The sequence below is a fragment of the Tamandua tetradactyla genome, chromosome 5, assembly GCF_023851605.1.
Source record: "Tamandua tetradactyla isolate mTamTet1 chromosome 5, mTamTet1.pri, whole genome shotgun sequence".
In the NCBI taxonomy this organism is placed as follows: Eukaryota; Metazoa; Chordata; class Mammalia; order Pilosa; family Myrmecophagidae; genus Tamandua; species Tamandua tetradactyla.
In genome coordinates this window covers 53837752-53859615 of record NC_135331.1, presented here as the reverse complement: position 1 = coordinate 53859615, position 21864 = coordinate 53837752, and the positions used below count along the sequence as shown (strand labels likewise).

The 21864-nt window shown below is 38.7% G+C and overlaps 1 pseudogene; it reads right to left on the bottom strand.

Annotated features, from left to right (window-relative positions):
* Window positions 1–5124: 5124 nt before the first annotated feature.
* On the bottom strand, window positions 5125–6443 carry LOC143683098 (eukaryotic translation initiation factor 5-like; annotated as a pseudogene).
* Between the last annotated feature and the right edge of the window lie 15421 nt (window positions 6444–21864).

Here is a 21864-nt window from a genome sequence, read left to right as displayed (position 1 = left end):
CAAAATGGATCAAAGATCTAAACATTAGGTCTAAGACCATATAGCAGTTTTATACTTAGCTTCCTGGGGAACTGTCAAGCTGCCTTTCAGAGTGGCTGCGTCATTCTATGTTCCCACAAGCAGTGAATAAGTGTACATATTTCTCCACATCCTCTACAGCACTTGTAGTTTTCTGCTTGTTTGTTTTCTTTATAATGGCCATTCTAGTAGTTGTAAGATGATATCTCATTGTGGTTTTCATTTGCGTTTCCTTAATAGCCAGTGAACTCAAGCATTTTTTCATATGCCTATGAACCATTTGTATTTCCTCTTTGGAAAAGTGCCTATCCATGCCTTCTGTCCATTTTTAAATTGGGTTGCCTGTCTTTTTAGTTTTGAATTGTAGATTTCTTTATATATTCTGATTATTAAGCCCTTATTGTATATGTAGTTTCCAAATATTTTCTTCCATTAAGTATTTTGCTGTGATAGTTTGAATCTGTAGTGTGCCCCCAGAAAAGCCATTTTCTTTTCCTAATCCAATCTTGTGGAAGCAGACATATTGTTTAGGGTGGAAACCTTTGATTAGATTGTTTCCATAGAGAGTGACACACCCAGTTGTGGGTGTGGCCTTTTGATTAGATGGAGATGTGACTCCACCCATTCAAGGTAGGTCTTGATTAGTTTACTGGAGTCCTTTAAAGAGGAAATATTTTGGCATTGTTTCAGAGCCTACAGAGACACAGACATTTGGAAATGCAGAAGCCCCAGGAGATACCAGGAGCAGAGAGAACCAACAAAAGTTAGATAGGAACCAGAGCCAACACAGTCAGAGATATTTGGAGATACAGAAAGAAAATATTCCTAGGGAAGCTGTTTGAAACCAGAAGATGAAGGACTAGCAGACACCAGCCATATGCCTTCCCAGCTGACAAAGGTGTTCTGGATGCCATAGGTCTTCCTTAAAGTATCTTTATCTGGATGTTTGGACATTTTTATGGCCTTGTAACTGTAAGCTTGTAAGCTAATAAATCCCCTTTATAAAAGCCAATCATTACTGATATATTGCATTCTGCAGCATTAGCAAACTAAAGCAGTTGCCTTTTTACTTTCTAGATAAAGTCTTTTGAAGCACAAAAGTTTTCAATTTTGAGGAGGTCCAAATGATCTTTTTTTGTTGTTGCTTGCACTTTGGGTATAAAATCTAAGAAACCATTGGTGACCACAAGATCTTGAAGATGCTTCTCTACAATTTTTTTTCTAGAAGTTTAATAGTCATGGTTCTTATATTTAGGTATTTGATCCACTTGGAGTCAATGTTTTTATATAGTGTGAGATAGTGGACATCTCTCATTTTTTTGCATATTGATATCCAGTTATCCTAGCACCATTTGTTGAAGAGGCTATTTACCAACTGAGTGGATTTCACAGGTTTGTGAAACATCAATTGGGTCTATTTCTGAACTCTCATTTTAATCCATTGGTCAATATATCTATCCTTATGCCACTACCATCTGTTTTAACCACTGTAGTTTTGTAGTATGCTTTGAAGAAAGGAAGTTTAAGTCCCCTAGCTTCATACTTCTTTTTCAAGATGTTTTTGGGAATTTGGGACCCCATTACCCTTCCAAATAAATTTGATAATTGGCTTTTCCATTTCTGTAAAGTAAGCTGTTGGAATTTTGATTTGGATTGTATTGAATCTGCAGATCATTTTGGGTAGAATCGATCTTTTAATGATATTTAGTCTTCCTGTCCACGAATGTAGAATGTCCTTCCATTTATTTAGGTCTTCTTTGATGCCTTTTGCAATGCTTTGTAGTTTTGTATGTACAAGTCTTTGCATCCTTTGTTAAGTTTACCCTTAGGTATTTGATTTTTGTAGTTGCTATTGCAAATGGATTTTTTCCATTTATTTCCTCCTCAGATTGCTCAAGACTACTGTATAGAAACATTGCTGGTTTTTTGTGTGTTGATCTCCTACTCATCACTTTGCTGAACTCACTTATAAGCTCCAGTGGCTTTGCTGTAGATTTATCAGGATTGTATATAGGATCATGTCATCTGCACATAGTAAAAGTTTTACTTCTTCATTTATAATTTGGATGCCTTTTATTTCTTTTTCTAGCCTATTAGGTCTGGCTAGACCATCTAGTATGATGTTGAATAACAGCGGTGACAGTGGGTATCCTTGTCTTGATCCAGATTTTAGAGGGAAAGCTTTCAATCTTTCACCATTGAGTATGATGTTAGCTGCAGGTTTTTCATATATGTCCTTTATCATGTTGAGAAAATTTTCCTCTATTTCTGCTTTTCAAAGTGACTTTTCCAAGGAAGGATGCTGGATTTCCTCAAATGCCTTTTCTGCATCAATTGAGATGATAATGTGTTTTACCTCTTTGGTTTGCTCATGTGGTTTATTACATTAATCGATTTTCTTATGCTCAACCACCCTTGCCTACCTGAGATAAAAACAACTTGATCATGGTATATAATTCTTTTAATGCACTGTTGGATTCGATTTGCAAGTATTTTATTGAGGATTTTTACATCTATATTCATAAAATAAATTTGTCTGTAATTTTATTTTCTTGTAGCATCTTTATCTGGTAAGAGGGTAATGTTGACCGGACAGAATGAGTTAGGTAGTCTTCCCCCGCTTGAATGTTTTTGTAGAATTTGAGCAGAATTGCAATTAATTCTTCTAGGAATGATTGGTTAAATTTACCTGTGTGTATTGAAGCCTCCAACTATTATTGTGGAGACATCTATTTCTCTCTCCATAATTTTTTTTCTTAATTTTAAATTTAAAAATTTAATATCAAGGCAAAGACAAAATATAAATTTGTCTTAATCGAGTAACGTGGCTGTTTGAGAAATAAGATATTTTTAAGACAGTTGAATAGAGCAAAGTGAAGGATTACTCTATTAGGATAATCTTGGAATAAAATTCAGCCTACATGGATTTGAATTTCATTGAAGTTCGGCACCAGACTGAACACTGGTCTAAGCCAATATTTTTTCTTAGTGTTTAGAAGTCCTGAAAACTTTTTCCTTCATACTAAATGAAAAGCTCTCTAACAGAACCTCATTAACTTGACCTGGATATTTTGAATGCAATTTAGTTTAGGCTGCCAGTATGTCCTATAGCATTTCAGTTAATGAAAGCAAACTGGCATTGCAGCAAAAAATTTGAAATGTGAATTTTACAAAAACTTATATTTGGTATGACAATGCACATTCCCTCCTGGTTCAGCCCTGACTCTAGTCTCATGAGATTCTATCAAAAGGCAGCTAGAGACCAATTCTTATTTCTCCAGTAAGATTACTAGGTTTCAATTCCTTAAACTATCAAACTAACAAGGTTTTATTCTATTAAATGTTTGTATAACTTCAATGTGAAATTTTTTCTTTTACATAAAATTTGTTATTAACGTCTCATTAAAATCGATGAGATGGGTTAAAAGATTAAGAGTCAAGAGAGGTGAACGATAGAAGCTAGTGCACCAGAATACACAATTAGCCCTAATAAGGATTCTTGATTCCCACAATGCACTTTTTATGGAAGGGATAAAAAGCAATACATTTTTAACTCGAAAAAAGATGAATGTTAAGATACAGTCAGAACCCATTCCAAGTGACTTCAGCCAATTGGGTAAAGGATTCATAAAGAAGTTATTAACTCGCGTATGTCCAAATCTAAATGCTTGGATGGGCTGGGTCAAGCCCTGGTCACGGGCACCCAATGACCGTCATCACTGATTTCTTGAGTATCTGGCTATATTCAAAATGAAGTGACAAATATCCCAAATCTTACACCAAAATATAGACTCTGGCTTTGAAGTACACATTAAGCTTTGTTTTTCTAAAAAAAAAGTAGTAACACTTTTAGTAGTAGTAGTTAACATAGTAACACTTATTTGAGACATAGTGATGCTTATTTTGGCAAGACAGCAACGAAAATCTTAAAAACATAAACTCTTATGTCCTAATGTGAAAATTCTTAAAGAACAGAGTGCATGGTTCAGTGGTGGAATGCGCACTTTTCATGTGGAGACCTGGGTTTGATTCCCGGACCGCACCCCCCCCCCCAAAAAAAATTTTTAAGAACAAACCATAATATTAAAAGAAAAAAACACCATGAACAAAAGATGCACAATGTCTAGACATCTTGAAATTGTATTCTTAAATTTTAAAGGTAGAAACTGAGAGATTATGCTCAATTCCTGCTAGGCATTATATTAATTGCACCTTTTCTTGCTTTGCTCAAACAAGATCATAGAGCTTGCTATTTAATCATACCTCAAAAATGGAGAGTTTTCTCTCAATACAAAGGAATAATTACATATACATAAAATGCTTCTTTGTTAAGGTAACAATTTCCCTGACTCTTCCAACATGCAATGCATGTGACTCCCAAGATTACAATTTGGAGCAAGTTTACACAAATTAAAAACAAAGCAAAATATAAGCATTCAAGTTTCAAAACCTGCTCTTAAAATTATTAAAAAGATACTCAGGTCATTTTTATTTCTCAGTAAAAGAAAGGTATTTCACTTCCATTTGATTATCAGTCCACATTGGCCTGGGAAGAATGCACATTACCATACACCAATTTGAGAAACTAGAGAGAAAACTTAAAATGAACTATATTTCTGAATGCCTGAATAAGGTAATTAATTACAAATAAATTTAGGTTTACGTCCTGCTGAAGACCTTTTTACAGTCTCAGCATCAAACAATACCTTATCTAATAAGCTCCAAGAATCCTATCAGGTTATATGATGGTGCAACAGATTAAAAAGGACCCAATTATTTCAGCTTAAGTTATTCAGAGCCAAAAAATCTGAAGAATGACCAAAATCAAATCATTATTTGTTATAACTATATAACTATGATTCTATATGTGTTCAGTTTTTCAAAAAGAAACATGCTATGAATAAGCAAACTATACTTGACCACGAATATGCAAAAAAATCCCTAGATTTTTCATCGGGCTTGTTTACAGACCACTCACAGAAAAACATTTTTAGTATAAAGTGTAGCATGATAAGTCATTTTAACTTTTATACATGTTGCACTTCTGGCTGCTAATGCAGAAAAAGTTTTAATAGTACAATGTTAAGCTAGTTTGCATCTTTCACTTTAAGTGGCATCAATATCAATGTCATCAACCTTGTTGTCAAACTTAATAGTGTCAACAGTAGATACACTGGCTGTCTCAGAATATACCACCTCAATGTTCTAATCTTCACCTTCCTCTTCACCCCGGAAGATTTCTGCTCTGCCTACTCCCAACCAATTTATAAATGGTTCTGTTTTGATGCAAATCTCTTTGGCAAGTTCCTTTGAGACATTTGTAAAAGGTCTGTGTCATACATCTCCTTCAAGATACATGGAATCTTAGAGATGAGCTGAGCGCGATACATGGCTACCACACACTCCAAACCAGGAAGAGGTACCATTGAGCCTTTTGTTGTTATGACAAAATTGGAGGAAAATGGCACCTATCTTTCCTAATTTGCTCCTTAATCTCATTAAAAAGAAACAGGAGGGCCCATCACTTTTATATCCGGTCTTTCTGCTTCAGCAACAAATTTTTTATGTCAGATAAGTTAATTATATCTTCTTTCTTTTTCTTAACTAAATCAAACAAGATGTTGACCCACTCTTCAACAGTTCTTTCCAAATCATCACTGAGCAACAACACTTATGCATGGTCACTGATTTCATCCATTCTGCACCTTTGAGCTTCCTTCATTGTATCTTCCCTTCAATCATCCTCCTCTTTTCTTCATAGCATGTGGAGGAGGACGGATTTCATTTGGTGGTGGTGACTGAGGTGTCTCACTGCTGGATATGCAGTCATTTTCCTTGACTTTGCTCTTCCTATTTTTCTTTTCCTTTTCTTTCTTTCCTGTAATACTGTTACTATTCTAAGATATGAAGATATGTTGGTTTTTTTTTTTTTTTTGCATGGGCAGGCACCTGGAATCGAACCCGGGTCTCTGGCATGGCAGGTGAGACAATTCTGCCAGTGAGCCACCTTTACACACCCTCTCAGATATTTTGTGAGAATGAATATGTAGAGTTCATGAGGTGTGTCAAGCAGGCCTCAGTAGCCACGGGCTTTGCAAGAATTACCTTGGATTGATATGCAGATCTGTTTCAGGATTCTCACACTCAGGACAGAGCATATTTTTAAAATGACTCCATCCAACATGTCTTGCAGTTTGTTTACCTCATGAGATCCATCGACAATGCAACGATCATTATTAGCATCAAACTGAGCCTGTGCTCCCAGTTTCAACCCATTGGAGGACAATTAAGTGCCTCTGCAATGTCAACCATGTTGACTATAACTCTTGATTTCCATTTCCTTTGCCCTCAACCTTGGCAACGAGACAGAGAATCTTGTAGCAATGGAACTGGTCTGACATGCTGTGGTTGATTTTGACAGACATTTTGGCTTATTAGTGGTTTATCAATAAGGTGAAGAGATCTTTGATTGCAAATTTTTGGTATCTTCTGCTTGGAGAAGAAGGGATAACATACATGACTGTGAGAGTTCTCAGTCTCTTATATGAAAAAGTTTTCACCACTGAGGCTGTAAAGGTCTTGTCTATATGCCATGTTTTCCCCAATACAGGTGTCAATGGCAGCACAACATCTCTTTGGAATGTTCAAATCGTCTCCCTTCCTTTTTGCCTGTGTTTGCCTCATGTATTTTGGGGCACCAGTTTAGTTGCATAAATATTTTTGATTGTTATTTGTTCTTGGTGGATTTCCCCTTTTATTAATTTATAGTGTCCTTATTTATCCCTTATAGTAGTTTTGCATTTTAAGTCCATTATGTCTGATATTTGTGTATAGATACTCCAGTTCTTTTTTTGGTTATTGTTTGCATGGAGTATTTTTTTCTCCAACCTTTCACTATCAGTCTATATGTATCTTTGGGTTCATGGTGAGTCTCTTGTTAACAACAAGGTCATATATTTTTTACACATTTTATAAATCTCTTTTCATTTGGGAGTTTAATCCATTAGCATCCAGTGTTATTTCCATAAAGGCAGTACTTACTTCAACTGTTTTATGCTTTTTTCAATATGCCATACATTTTATTATTTTTGTCTCTTTTTTATTTTTAACTTTTTAATTCTATAGTATAACATATATACAAAGCAAAGAAAGAAAAAAGCAATAGTTTTCAAAGCACTCTTCAACAAGTAGTTACAGGACAGATCCCAGAGTTTGTCATGGGCTACCATACCATCCTCTCAGATTTTTCCTTCTAACTGCTCCAGAATATAGGAGCCTAGAGGGAATAAATGTTATTTTATCATTGCAATTGACTTTTTTTTTTTTTTTTGGAAAACAACATATATACAAAAAAGCAATAAATTTCAAAGCACAGCACAACTAGTTGTAGAATAGATTTCAAAGTCTGGCATGGGCCACAATTCCACAATTTTAAGTCTCTACTTCTAGCTTCTCTAAGATACTGGAGACTAAAATAAATATCAATTTAATGGTTTAGCTATCATATTCGTTTGTTATATCCTACCTTCTCTGTATAACCCCATCGTCACCTTTGATCTTTCTATCCCTCTCTTTAGAGGGGTTTTGGACTATGGCCATTCTAAGTTTTTCGTGTTGGAAAGGGCTGTCAGTAATATAGCATAAGGAGATGGAGCTATCTGATGTTCTGGAGAGCTTGGGCCTTCTAAGTTTCAGAATTTATCTTGTCCAGGGACACATATGGAGGTTGTAGGTTTCTGGACAGTCACACTAGTGCATGGAACCCTTATGGAATTTTATATATTGCCCTAGGTGTTCTTTAGGATTGGTTGGAATGGTCCTGGTTGGGGTTTGGCAAATATGATAGGTAGCAATGTCTAACTGAAGCTTGCATTAACAGCAAACTCCCGAGTAGCCTCTTGACTCTATTTGAACTCTCTCTGCCACTGATACTTTATTAGTTAAACTACATTTCCCCCTTTTGATGAGGATGGAATTGTTGATCTCACAGTGCCAGGACTGGACTCATCCTTGGGAGTCATCTCCCATGTCGCCAGGGAGACTTTCACCCCTGGATGCCATGTCCCATGTAGTGGGGAGGGCAGTGATTTCACTTGAGGACTTGGGCTTAGAGAGCGTGAGGCCACATCTGAGCAACAAAAGAGGTCCTCCAGAAGTAATTCTTAGCATACCTATAGGTAAGCTAAGCTTCTCCCCCTACCTACATAAGCTTCACAAGAGTAAGCCTCAGGATGAAGGACTTGGCCTATTGATTTGGGTGTTTTTGTCTCTTTTTACCCTATTAGTGACCCTTACTTATAATGTTCATCTCTACACTTTACTCCAAACTCTCATGCTTGTCTTTTCTTTTCATCCTGCAGAACTCTCTTTAGTATTTCTTGTCGGGCAAGGCTCTTCTTGATGAACTCTCTCAGTTTCTATTTATCTCTGAATATTTTAAAACTCTCCCACTTTTTGTTTTGCCAGTAAAGAATTTTTAGCTGGCAGTTTTTCTCTGTCAGTAACTTACATATATCCTATTACTGTCTTCTTGCCTCCATGGTTTCTGATGAGAAATCAGCACCTAGTCTTACTGTGGTTCACCTGCATGTGACAAATTGTTTTTCTCTTGCTGCTTTCAGGATTTTTTCCCCTTATCTTTGGCATTTGACATTCTAATTAGTATGTCTGTTGGAGTCTTGGAGTAGTTCTATTGGGATTATTCTGTTTGGAGTATGTTATTCTTCTTGGATATGTATATTTATGTCTTTCATAAGAGTTGGGGAATTTATGGCTATTATTTCCTCAAATAAACTTTCTGCCCCTGTATTAGTTAGGGTTCTCTAGATAAACAGAATCAACAGGGAACACTTGCAAATGTAAAATTTATAAAAGTGTCTCATGTGACCACAGGAATGCAGAGTCCAAATCCACAGGGCAGGCTGTGAAGCCGACGACTCTGATGGAGGGTCTGGATGAACTCCACAGGAGAGGCTCACCAGCTGAAGCAGGAAGAGAACCTGTCTCCTCTGAGTCCTCCTTAAAAGGCTTCCTGTGATTAGATTAAGCATCACTCATTGTAGAAGACACTCCCCTTTGGCTGATTACAAATGGAATCAGCTGCGGATGCAGCTGATATGATCATGACCTAATACTATGAAATGTCCTCATTGCAACAGACAGGCCAGTACTTGCCCAATCAGATAAACAGCTACCACAACTTGGCCGAATTGACACATGTCCCTAACCATGATAGTCCACCCCTTGTCAACTTGGCACCTATATATATATCACCTTAAACCATACTTGATCTCCAAATGAAAACAAATAAGCACACATTTCTTTTCTTTAACCTGACAATACTCAACTACCCTGCATATAACAGGAAACACATTAAATCTCTACAGAATAGGGTGCAAATCCTTAGGCAACATTCTTTCTTAAACTTGATATCTTACAACAGTATAACATGAACAAAACAGCATTACAGTTCTCGTTTCTGTAACTGATCATGTGGTCGAAGTTCATATTTATCACTACCTTCTTCCACTACCCATTCCATGTTCCCTTTCCCCTCAGCAAGCACTTCAGCTGGCCGTGGTTCTTTGCCTGGTGGGGTGACCCAAACCTTCATTCCTGAAGTTTCAGAGCCATTAGTAGTCCTGCCTGGATTGTGTTGTTGCAGTTTTCCATTGATTTTAATCACAGGGCATGGTAGTACTAATAGACACCCTAGGGGATCTCCTATATTCCAAGAAAACTCTTCTTTACTTCCATTTTGTAGTTGCAGTCCTACTTTCTGATAGTCAGGGTCAATTACCTCAGACAATAATGTAATCCCCTTCTTGGCTTGTTGATCCAGAGGCATAAGTAGCCCAAAGTGACCAGTGGCAATCTTAACTTCCAGTTCAGTGGTATCATTGTTGTTTCTCCTGGAGGAGGCACACCCCGTTTTGGAACTAAAACCTGTAGACCAGCAGAACTCAGGGAAGCAGGGACAGGAAGCAAAAATTTTCCTAGTGGATCACTAGGGATAATAGTGAGTGCTACCACACCCATTTCCACCCCTTGGTTCCTGGACCCATGGATCCTGGCTATGGGAGAAACAGCACCATACAGCGGACGCTGATTCAGAGCATACACAGCTTCCTGGAGAACATTACCCCAGCCTTTCAAGTTTTTGCCATCTACTTGGCACCGTAATTGAGTTTTCAAAAGGCCATTCTACCGTTCTATCAATCCAGCTGCTTCTGGATGATGGGGAACATGGTAAGACCAGAGAATTCCATGAGCATGCGCGCATTCCCACACTTCATTTGCTGTGAAGTGTGTTCCGTAATCCAAAGCAATGCTATGTGGAATACCATGACTATGGGTAAGGCATTCTGTAAGCCCACGGATAGTAGTTTTGGCAGAAGCATTGCATGCAGGGAGAGCAAACCCATATCCAGAGTATGTGTCTATTCCAGTTAGAACAAATCGCTGCCCCTTCCATGAAGGGAGTGGTCCAATGTAATCAACCTGCCACCATGTAGCTGGCTGGTCACCTCGGGGAATGGTGCCATATCGGGGGCTGAGTGTGGGTCTCTGCTGCTGGCAGATTGAGCACTCAGCACTGGCTGTAGCCAGGTCAGCCTTGGTGAGTGGAAGTCTACGTGGCTGAGCCCATGCATAACCTCCATCCCTATCACCATGACCACTTCGTTCATGAGCCCACTGGGCAATGACAGGAGTTGCTGGGGAAACAGGCTGACTGGTATCCATAGAACGGGTCATCTTATCCACTTGATTATTAAAATCTTCCTCTGCTGAAGTCACCCTCTGGTGTGCATTCACATGGGACACAAATATCTTCATGTTTTTAGCCCACTCAGAAAGGTCTATCCACATACTTCTTCCCCAGACGTCTTTGTCATCAATTTTCCAATTATGGTCCTTCCAAGTCCCTGACCATCCAGCCAAACCATTAGCAACAGCCCATGAGTCAGTATACAAATGCACCTCTGGCCAGTTTTCCTTCCAAGCAAAATGAACAACCAGGTGCACTGCTCGAAGTTCTGCCCACTGGGAGGATTTCCCCTCACCACTGTCTTTCAAGGACACCCCAGAAAGGGGTTGTAATGCTGCAGCTGTCCACTTTCAGGTGGTACCTGCATATCAAGATGAACCATCTGTAAACCAGGCCTGAGTTTTCTCTTCCTCAGTCAATTCACTGTAAGGAACTCCTCAAGAGGCCATAGCTCTGGTCTGGGAAAGAGAAGGTAATGTGGCAGCAGGAGTGGAAACCATGGGCATTTGTGCCACTTCTTCATGTAACTTACTTGTGCCTTCAGGACCTGCTCTGGCTCTATCTCGTATATACCATTTCCACTTTACAATAGAGTGCTGCTGTGCACGCCCAACTTTATGGCTTGGTGGGTCAGACAACACCCAACTCATGATAGGCAACTCAGGTCTCATGGTAACTTGGTGGCCCATGGTTAAGCGTTCAGTCTCTACTAAGGCCCAGTAGCAGGCCAAAAGCTGTTTCTCAAAAGGAGAGTAGTTATCTGCAGCAGATGGTAAGGCTTTGCTCCAGAATCCTAAGGGTCTGCATTGTGATTCTCCTATAGGGGCCTGTCAAAGGCTCCAGACAGCATCTCTATTTGCCACTGACACTTCCAGCACCATTGGAGCTGCTGGATCATATGGTCCAAGTGGCAGAGCAGCTTGTACAGCAGCCTGGACCTGTCACAGAGCTTCCTCTTGTTCAGGTCCCCACTCAAAATTAGCAGCTTTTCTGGTCACTCAATAAATGGGCCGGAGTAGTACACCCAAATGAGGAATATGTTGTCACCAAAATCCAAAAAGACCAACTAGGCACTGTGCCTCTTTTTTTGGTTGTGGGAGGGGCCAGATGCAGCAACTTATCCTTCACCTTAGAAGGGATATCTCGACATGCCCCACACCACTGGACACCTAGAAATTTTACTGAGGTGGAAGGCCCCTGTATTTTTGTTGGATTTATCTCCCATCCTCTGACACGCAAATGCCTTACCAGTAAATCTAGAGTAGTTGCTACTTCTTGCTCACTAGGTCCAATCAACATGATATCATCAATATAATGGACCAGTGTGATATCTTGTGGGAGGCAGAAATAATCAAGGTCTCTGCGAACAAGATTATGACAAGGGCTGGAGAGTTGATATACCCCTGAGGTAGGACAGTGAAAGTATATTGCTGACCTTGCCAGCTGAAAGCAAATTGTTTCTGGTGGTCCTTACTAATAGCTATTGAGAAAAAAGCATTTGCCAGATCAATAGCTGCATACCAGGTACCAGAGGATGTACTGATTTGCTCAAGCAATGATACTACATCTGGAACAGCAGCTGCAATTGGAGTTACCACCTGGTTGAGTTTACGATAATCCACTGTCATTCTCCAAGACCCATCTGTTTTCTGCACAGGCCAAATAGGAGAGTTGAATGGGGATGTGGTGGGAATCACCACCCCTGCATCTTTCAAGTCCTTAAGAGTGGCAGTAATCTCTGCAATCCCTCCAGGAATATGATATTGCTTCTGATTTACTATTTTGCTTGGTAAGGGCAGTTCTAGTGGCTTCCACTTGGCCTTTCCCACCATAATAGCACTCACTGCATGAGTTAGAGAGCCAACGTGGGGATTCTGCCAGTTGCTCAGTATGTCTATACCAATTATACATTCTGGAACTGGGGAAATAACTACAGGATGGGTCCGTAGTTATTTCTGGACCCACTTTGAGATGAACTTGAGCTAAAACTCCAGTGATCACCTGGCCTCCATAAGCCCCCACTCTGACTGGTGGTCCAGAGTGACGTGTTGGGTCCCCTGGAATTAATGTCACTTCTGAACCGGTGTCTAATAATCCCCAAAATATCTGATCATTTCCTTTTCCCCAATGCACAGTTACCCTGGTAAAAGGCCATTGGTCTCCTTGGGCAAGACTTGGAGGAAGATTAACAGTATAAATTTGTGGCAGTGTAACAGGTTTCTCCCCCAAAGGGACCTGGCCTCCCCTTCATTCAAGGGGCTCAGAGTCTGTAAACTGTTTCAAGTCTGGAAACTGATTAAGAGGCCGTGACTTTGTGTTTTTGTAATTCAGGTTAGACTTCTATTCACTTGACCTAGAACTCTTTTGTTTATACAGCTCCAACAAGAATTTAATAAACTGCCCTTCTATTGTATTTCTATGTACCCCATGATTTACTAGCCAATTCCACAAATCTCTGCGTGTCATATAATTTTGATGCCTCCTTTGAGTTTGCTGTCTATTATAACAGCCACGTCTACCCTGTATTTGGTGATTAAGTGCTGCCACCTGGCTTCTGCCAACTCGGGATCCTGTCATCCCCATTGTGTTTAAGGATTCCAGCTCAGTAACAGCAGTTCCTACAGTAATATCTGACCTACAGAGAAGTGCAACCACAGAGCTCTTTAGGGATGGCGGTGCTAGTCTCACAAACTTATTTCTCACTGTCCTGGTAAAAGGTGCATCCTCTGGACATTCCTGGGGTGTAAGAGCAGGCTTTGCATGATAAATCCACTCTAACATTCCAATCTCTCTAAGCCTCTGGATCCCCTCATCTACATTATACCAGGGCAGTTCTGGCATTTTAACCTCAGGTAATGTTGACCACCTTTTGATCCATGTTTCAAACAACCACCCAAACAAGCTGTTAACACCTTTTCTAACCACTCAAGCTATAACATTGAATGCAGAATCTCTGCTTAGTGGGCCCATATCAATAAATTCAGCCTGATCCAGCCTTATATTCCTCCCACCATTATCCCACACTCTTAAAATCCATTGCCACACATATTCCCCTGATTTCTGTCTATATAAATTGGAAAACTGACACAGTTCTTTTGGAGTATAACGTACCTCCTCATGTGTGATACTTTGTACCTCACCCTTAGGGGCCTGTTGAGATTTTAGTTTAGTTATAGGTCTAGAAGAAATGAGGGGTGGTGGGGGTGGTTCATGAAAAGAATTAGAAGTATCTTCCAAGCCATTTGCTTCAGGGCTTTCATTTGCAGTTTCATCTGGTGAAATAGGATTAATAACTCTAGGGCTAATTCCTTCAGGAGGAGGTTGGGTGGCCAATTCCTCAAGGCAGGCTGGAGGTGGGGCAGCTATGTTCTCAGGGCAGACTATTACAGGGTTATCTAGAGAAGACTCAGCATGGCCTAGGGTTTCAACCTCACCCCCAACATCATTATCAATCCATATGTCACCATCCCATTTTTCAGGGTCCCACTCCTTTCCAATCAATGCCCTCACTTTAACGGCAGACACCATGCAAGACTGAGATTTCAGTTTACGTTGTAAAGTTGCTACTCTAACAATAAGATTCTGAGTCTGATTTTCAGAGATCTCAAGCCTTCGGCTACAGGAAATAAGATTTTCCTTCAGGATACTCATAGAAACCTCTACATCTTTCAGACGGCGCTTAAGCTTCTCGTTTGAAGCCTTAAGCCCATCCCTTTCACCCCTTAATGTAGCCAGTGTATCTAACAACAACCATCCAACATCTCTATAACTCTTATCTCTACAAAACTCTGTAAAGGTGTCAAAAACATTATCCCCAGAGTCTGGCTTCGTACAAGCGAAGCATTAGGAGAATCGAATGATGATATTTTGACTATTTCCTTTGCCAACTCACTCCATGGATTAGGAATGTCATTCTCATTATGGGAATCAGAGTCCTTAGTGTCTCTGAGTCTAGTCAGAGTAGAAAATTATTCATAAAAACCCATTTTTCAGATTCTGTTTCTTAAGAACCACTCCTGGTACCAAGATGTATTAGTTAGGGTTCTTTAGATAAACAGAGTCAACAGGGAATACTTGCAAATATAAAATTTATAAAAGTGTCTCACGTGACTGCACGAATGCAGAGTCCAAATCCACAGGGCAGGCTGTGAAACCGACGACTCTGATGGAGGGTCTGGATGAACTCCACAGGAGAGGCTCACCGGCCAAAGCGGGAATGGGGCCTGTCTCCTCTGAGTCCTCCTTAAAAGGCTTCCCGTGATTAGATTTAGCATCACTCATTGTAGAAGACACTCCCCTTTGGCTGATTACAAATGGAATCAACTGTGGATGCAGCTGACATGATCATGACCTAATCCTATGAAATGTCCTCATTGCAACAGACAGGCCAGTACTTGCCCAATCAGATAAACAGCTACCACAACTTGGCCGAATTGACACATGTCCCTAACCATGACAGCCCCTTTTCCCATCGATTCTCCATCTGGGACACCCATAATGCTTGTGTTTGTAAGCTTTGTATTGTCATTCAAGTCTCTGAGACCCTTCTCAGAGATTTATCTGTTCTTCTGTCTGTAAGATTTCAAGTTGTCCTATCTTCTAGTTTGCTGATTCTTTTTCTGCCTGTTCAAATCTATTGTTGTATGCTTCTAGCATATACATATATGTATTTTGCATGGACAGGCACCGGGAATTGAATGCAGGCCTTCTAATGTATTTTTAATCTCTTCTATTGTGTCTTTCATTCCCATCTTTTCTTTTATGTTTCTTTTATATTTTTCAATTTTTCTTTATGTTCACACAGTGTCTTCTTAATACCCTTTAGCTCTTTATCCATATTTTCCTTCATCTCCTCGACTTCATTGAAAAGATTTGTTTGAACATCTTTGATTCGTTGTTCCAAATTCTGTGTCTCCTCTGATGTTTTGATTTGGTTCTTTGGGCCATATCTTCCTGTTTTTTAGTATGGCTTGTAATTTTCTGCTAATATCTAGGCATCTGATTATATTAACAGGTTTATTCTGGAGGTCAGTTTCTCTCTTTGATCTAGGGTTTTATTGTGGATTGGCTTTGTCCTAAGGTTCTTCTTTAACACTTGGTTCAACTTATCCTAGACCTTTAGAATGGCCCATGTTTAAGTGATCAGATTTTTTTCAGCTCTTCACCTGAGTCTGGATATTCGGTACAATGTTTGAGATCGCACTACTTGTGCAGTTGTTTCATTCCCAGGAGAAAGCTTCCTTTCCTTTGTTCCTTCTCTAGGAATGTTGGTTTGTTCTTTATGGTTTAGATTTGACTCTATAGTTTATTAACACTTCTTTCATTGTCTCTAACTTCTTTGGCCTGGAGGGCCAATTCTGGGAAGAGGGTCACTCTGGAGAGGACTTTCCCACATCAGTATTTCCTAGTCAAAACAGGGTCAGGAACCCACAAAGGGGGTGCAGACCAGTTCCATAGTGCTCTGGGGAGGAGATCAAGGACCCCAAATGTCTCTGTGCTTTCCCCGCCTGCCCAGAAGACAGTGCTCTTCAGCAAACTGTTCCCAGCTGTCCTGAGGAGGTACCTGTGCTTTTAAATCTCCACCAACTCTGTCCCTGTCAGGGGCAGGATTGAAAAAAGAGGCTTCCAGCTGCTTTTACTGAGGGTGGATTGAAACCATAGCTCAGAGCTGGGACCCATTGGTCTGAATTCACTAATTAAAAGCCACGATCAGTGCTTGCCTCCACCCCTGTTCTTGAGGAAGTGGACTTTATGTCCCTTTCTCATAGCAGCAACCAGCCTAGTACTGAATCCTGAGGCAGCCTGCCATGAGAGTGGGCATGAGCACCAGCTGCTATCTATGTGGAGAGAACTACTCATAGTTCTTCATCGCTATTTCTTGGTCTCTTCCTCCCACTTTTCCTCGGGTACTGTACAGGGGTCTTCTGGCCTCTGCAGCCCCATAACAGTTGTTTTAGGCAGTTCCTGGCTGTTTACTGGTTGCCCTGGAGGATGGACTAATTCCTGGAACTCCCTACTCTGCTGTCTTTTCCAGAAATTCTCCTCTGATTTTATATTTGTATTTCTTTTCTTTTCCGATGAAAATTTTGATTCTTACAAATATAATTACTCACTTAATTTTTAATTTTCTTATTTGATTTATATTTAACATATTTTTAAATTCAAAATGCTTTTCTTGCTCTTTGTCCTTAGAATATATCCCTCTAAGGAGGTACAGTCAAAATAAAGTGATTTTGCCTTCAAGTTACTTGAAGTAAATCTTCCCTGATTGTTTATGCTTCCAGCTTGATTAACAGTTAGTTCTATTCTTTTTAACTTTGTTTGAAGTTTTAGGGATTAAGTTTTCTCATTTTTTTTATTATAAAAGTAAAAGTTATCAGGCAAGTTCCTTTCAGAGCAATCAGTCTTGAAGCCTGAGGAAGCTAGTATCATTATTGCTATTTAGCAACTGTAGGTTTGGCAGTTAAGGCAATGAACATTCCAGCTTGTTGCCCAAGGCCACTGAAAATTTAAAGTCGAGAACTAGAATTGGAAATCACAGGGGAAGGCTTGACTTCTCTGAGACAGTCGTGGAAAGGGAATTATTTATTCTGGAATTTGAAACACTCATCTTGGAACCTCCAGTGAAACCAGGGAACAAAAATAAGCTTCCCCCACCCCCAGCACAACAATAATTTAGAAGTAATTACGATAATGACTGCTAAATGATTTGTGTGCTGATCAGGCTAGGAGTTCCCAGGGCTGAGCTCCCATGTTACCTTCTGGGCTCTTCTGTGATTTTCCTAGGGCGATACCTTGAGAGTGATTGTATGGTTCTCCACTCATGAGCTCTGACCCCTCCAAACCAGCCACCCCCATGCAAAGTTGTTTGTGTGGACACACCTGATGGGACCTGATGCAGCTCTGTTGATGGGTAGACTCCGAACCTGGCTCACTTGTTCATTTATTGTTAGATGGAAGTTTCCATTAAACAGCCTTTCCTTTCCCTGCCTATCTTTCTGATTTAGCTGTGGTTTTTCGGGATATATTGAAAACAGTGAACTTTTCTCTTTCTTTAATTTTTAATAGTCTTATGATTGTCACTTAATTAAGCTTTAATAGAGTCTACTGAAAAAACGAAAACCAACACTTACTGGGAAGCTGTTCTGTTTTCATTATGTCTGACAAGTCAGAGAAATGAAGAAACAGAGGAAAATGTTTACATCTTCTGGAAGATGTATGGCATGTAATGGGCCTGGGCTTTGATTGTCCTGGGAAAAAGGGATAATTCTGCAAAACCACAAGGTGTTCAAATGACATTCGAAAGTGCTGCTGCACTAGTGCTGTATGTCTGTGACTACTCTGATTCGCTTTTCAGTGTTCACCAATTCATTTTCAAGTGGATTGAGAACCTCTACTGACCCTTGTAGGTATAAATGAAAAGTGTGGGCCTTGGAGGAGATGAGAACTTGATGTAAGCCCAGTAGTAGAGACTTTTGACCATAAGATTGCTCATATGTTACTTAACCCCTGACCTCAGTTTCTTTATAAGTGAAATGGGGATAATATCTTCCTCATTGAGTTTTTCTTGTGGTTAAATGTAATATGGGTGTTAGGCACCACCCTAATACTCCTTGTCAATCATTCTAATGCTTTCTCCGGAAGTTTGCTACTCAAGACTCATGCCTGAGAGTAGCTAAAATGTTAAAAAATACATGCGGTGATTCATTATAATTATGTTCAAACACACATTATATTTTGGGGGGGGGAACTTGCATCTACATCATCATTTCAGGATTCAATAAAGTGTTTCAAAATGATTTCATATTTTATATTAAAGACAATTTTGGCAGCAGCCAACGGGTCACAATTAGAGAAATTGAACTAGAACACAACTGATTTGATATTCCTTATTAGGCTTAGAGTCAAATACAAGTGAGTTCCCATTTTTTTTTTTAGCCCAACCACATTCAGAATTTGATTCACATCTCCCTGTTAACTTCTATTATCTGCATGTGATATCCATATCCATAAACTCTTCTCTCTTTCACTCTCTCTTTTCCAAACTAAAATTAATTCAGAATTCAGGGCTGCTCTTGTTAAAGCCAAACAGAAGTTATTTCCAATGTAAAGTGAACAGTTCAGATAGCAATCACCATTGAATTGAAATGCAATGGTAACGATAAGAGAATAATTCCTTACATATTACAGAGCTTTGTGTTATCCAGCATATATTCATGTAGTATTTGATTGCTCCTTACAATTATGTGAGGTACTTCCATTGGTTCAAAAACATTTAAAGGATAAAAATTGCCAAACTCATGCTCTGAGTCTTGTGTACTCTTCAAGCTAAAAGCAGGCAAGATAATACAGGAAAAGAAATAATGCCCTTTTTTCACTTGTGAATGGAGATGCAAAATCCTAAATAAAGGTTTTATTTTATTTACTTTTTACCTTCTTATTGAAGTATAACTTACAGTGAAATGTAGACTCTTAAGTCCACAGCTTGATGAAGTTTTACATATATCCATATAAGCACCCCAGATCAAGTTAGAGAACAGTTGCAGTATCCAACATGTCCCTTGTAGCTCTCCCCAGTTTCTGCAAATGGAACCATATAGCATTCTTTTGCATGCACTGGCTTCTTTAACTCAACATCATGTCTGTGAGATTCGTTTAAACTGTTGCAGATAGCAGTAGGTTTTTTTCATTGTTGTATAGTACCCAATTGTATAACTATATCACAATGTATTCATCTGGCTTTGATACACATTTGGGTTATTTTCAGTTTTTGGCTCTTGTGAACAAAAAGGTTATACATATTCTTGTACATATGTTTATAAGTACTCATTTTTCTGGGATACATACCCACAAATGGAGTTACGCAGTAGTGATTACAGTTTTTAATGTAGTTCTGCCAATTTATACTCCCACTGATGTATGAGATAGAGTTGTTCCATAGCCTCACTTCACAGTCCCTCACTTGGAGTTGTCCATCTTTTTGATGCAGTAATAATATTATCTAACTGTGATTTTAATTTATATTTCCCTAATGATTAATGGTGACTCATAACATTGAACATCTCTTCTATGCTCATTAGATATGTGGATATTCTCTTGTGAAGTGCTTGTTAAGCCTTTGCCCATTTGTTATTGAGTTGTCTGTCTTTTTCTTACTGATTTGTGGAACTTTTTAAAAGAACTATATTTGAGATATTTATCATTTGCCAGACACATGTATAGGGGATATATTTTTCCAATCTGTGATTTGTCTTTTTAGTTTTAAATGGTGTCTTTTGATGGCAAAAAAGTTCTTATTTATAATGAAGTCCATTTATCAATTTTTTATTTGTGCTTTGGAATCGTGTTTAAAAATACTACCTACTCCAGATTCATGAAGATATCCTCTCATGTTGTCTTCTGGAATTTTATTATATTACCTTTCACATTTAAGTTCTATTATTTAACTTAACTAAATAGATCACATGTGTGAGGTAGGGGTCAAATTTTTTTTTTCCATGTGGATAGTCAGTTGACCTGCCACCACTGTTTGCCAAAAAACAATTTTTTCCCTATTGAGTTTTAGTGGTGCACTTTTTGTGAATTGTGATTATTTATTAAAGTCTGTTTCTACCTCTTTATTCTGTTTCATTGTATATTTGTTCACTCTTGCACTATTATTTCACTTTATTAGCTATGAAAGTTTTATTGGTCTTGATACATGTTAGTGTAAGTCTTCCAATTTCTTCAAGATTGCCTTGGATATTTTAAGTCCTTCATACTCCCATATAAATTTTAGAATACACTTGTAATTTTCTTAAAAAATAAATTTAAAAAACCTTCCTGGAATTTTGATAGGTGGAACAACTTAGGGAGAATTAGTAACTTGACAATGTATGGAATTAAATCTTTAAACAGTTGATATCTCTCCCTAAAAAATATATCAGCCAATAAAATCCAATAGTGTATTACAATTTAGCATAGTAAAATCAAATAAGATATATTCCAGAAATCAAAAGATTGTGCCACTTCAGAAATATTTTTGTATAACTCACCATAAAACAGGTTAAAAGAGAAAAATCATATGATTTTCTTAAAGTAGGAAAAGCATTAAAGGTTAACCCCCTATTTACGATAATATTTTATTTAACAAGAAAGAGAAGGGAACATTTTACACTTAAATAATTGCAGGAAATATATCTTGGAGAAATGTACAAGAAAAAATAAAAGTCCATGAATAGTAAAGTTAATCTAAAAAAAGTAAAGAGGAGAGACTCTCCAACCAGATATTAAAACATAATAAAGTCATAGCAATAAGGAAAGCATGAAATTGGTGTAAGTATAAATAGACAAACTAATGGAACAGGAGGGAGAGCTCAAAGATCAAGACCAATAGAAAAATGAGCAGAGAATATGAGTTGACATTTCACAGAAGAAGAAACCTAACAGACTTAAAAGCATTACAGATGATGCTTAAATTCATTAGAAATCAGGGAAATGAAAAGGAAAGAAACAATGAAATATCACTTATACTTATTAGCTTGGTAAAAATTAGGAAGCTGGATAAAGCCAAGTGACGGCGGGGATATGGAGCATAAGAACCTTCATATATGCTGCTGTTATGGGTTAAATTTGTCCCCTGAAAAGACACACTCAAGTCCTAACCCTTGGTACTGTGAAAGAGTCTTTGAAGATGTTAGTCATTATGATGGGAGGCACATTGGATTAGGGTGAGCCCAAACAACTGGGGTCCTTATATGAAGGAGATAATGGGACACATCCATAATGGGACACAGACACGGGCAAATGCCATGTGACGACTGAGGCAGAAATTGAAGCCCAAAGATGGTCTGCAAACCACCAGAAGCTAACAAGAGGCAAGAAGGAGTCTTCCTTCTTGGACACTTCAGCTTGTGGAACAAAAATAAACAGATACATTCAAATTAATATGGCAAGCACCCTTGACATCATCCCTCTACTAGGCTGTGAGGTTCTGCCTAAGGAATGCTTCTTCTAGGAAGTGAGTTCTGAACTGAGTCTTGATGAATGAGTGGGAGGTAGTTAGGTTAAGGAAAATGGAGAGGATAGTTTGAGCAAGA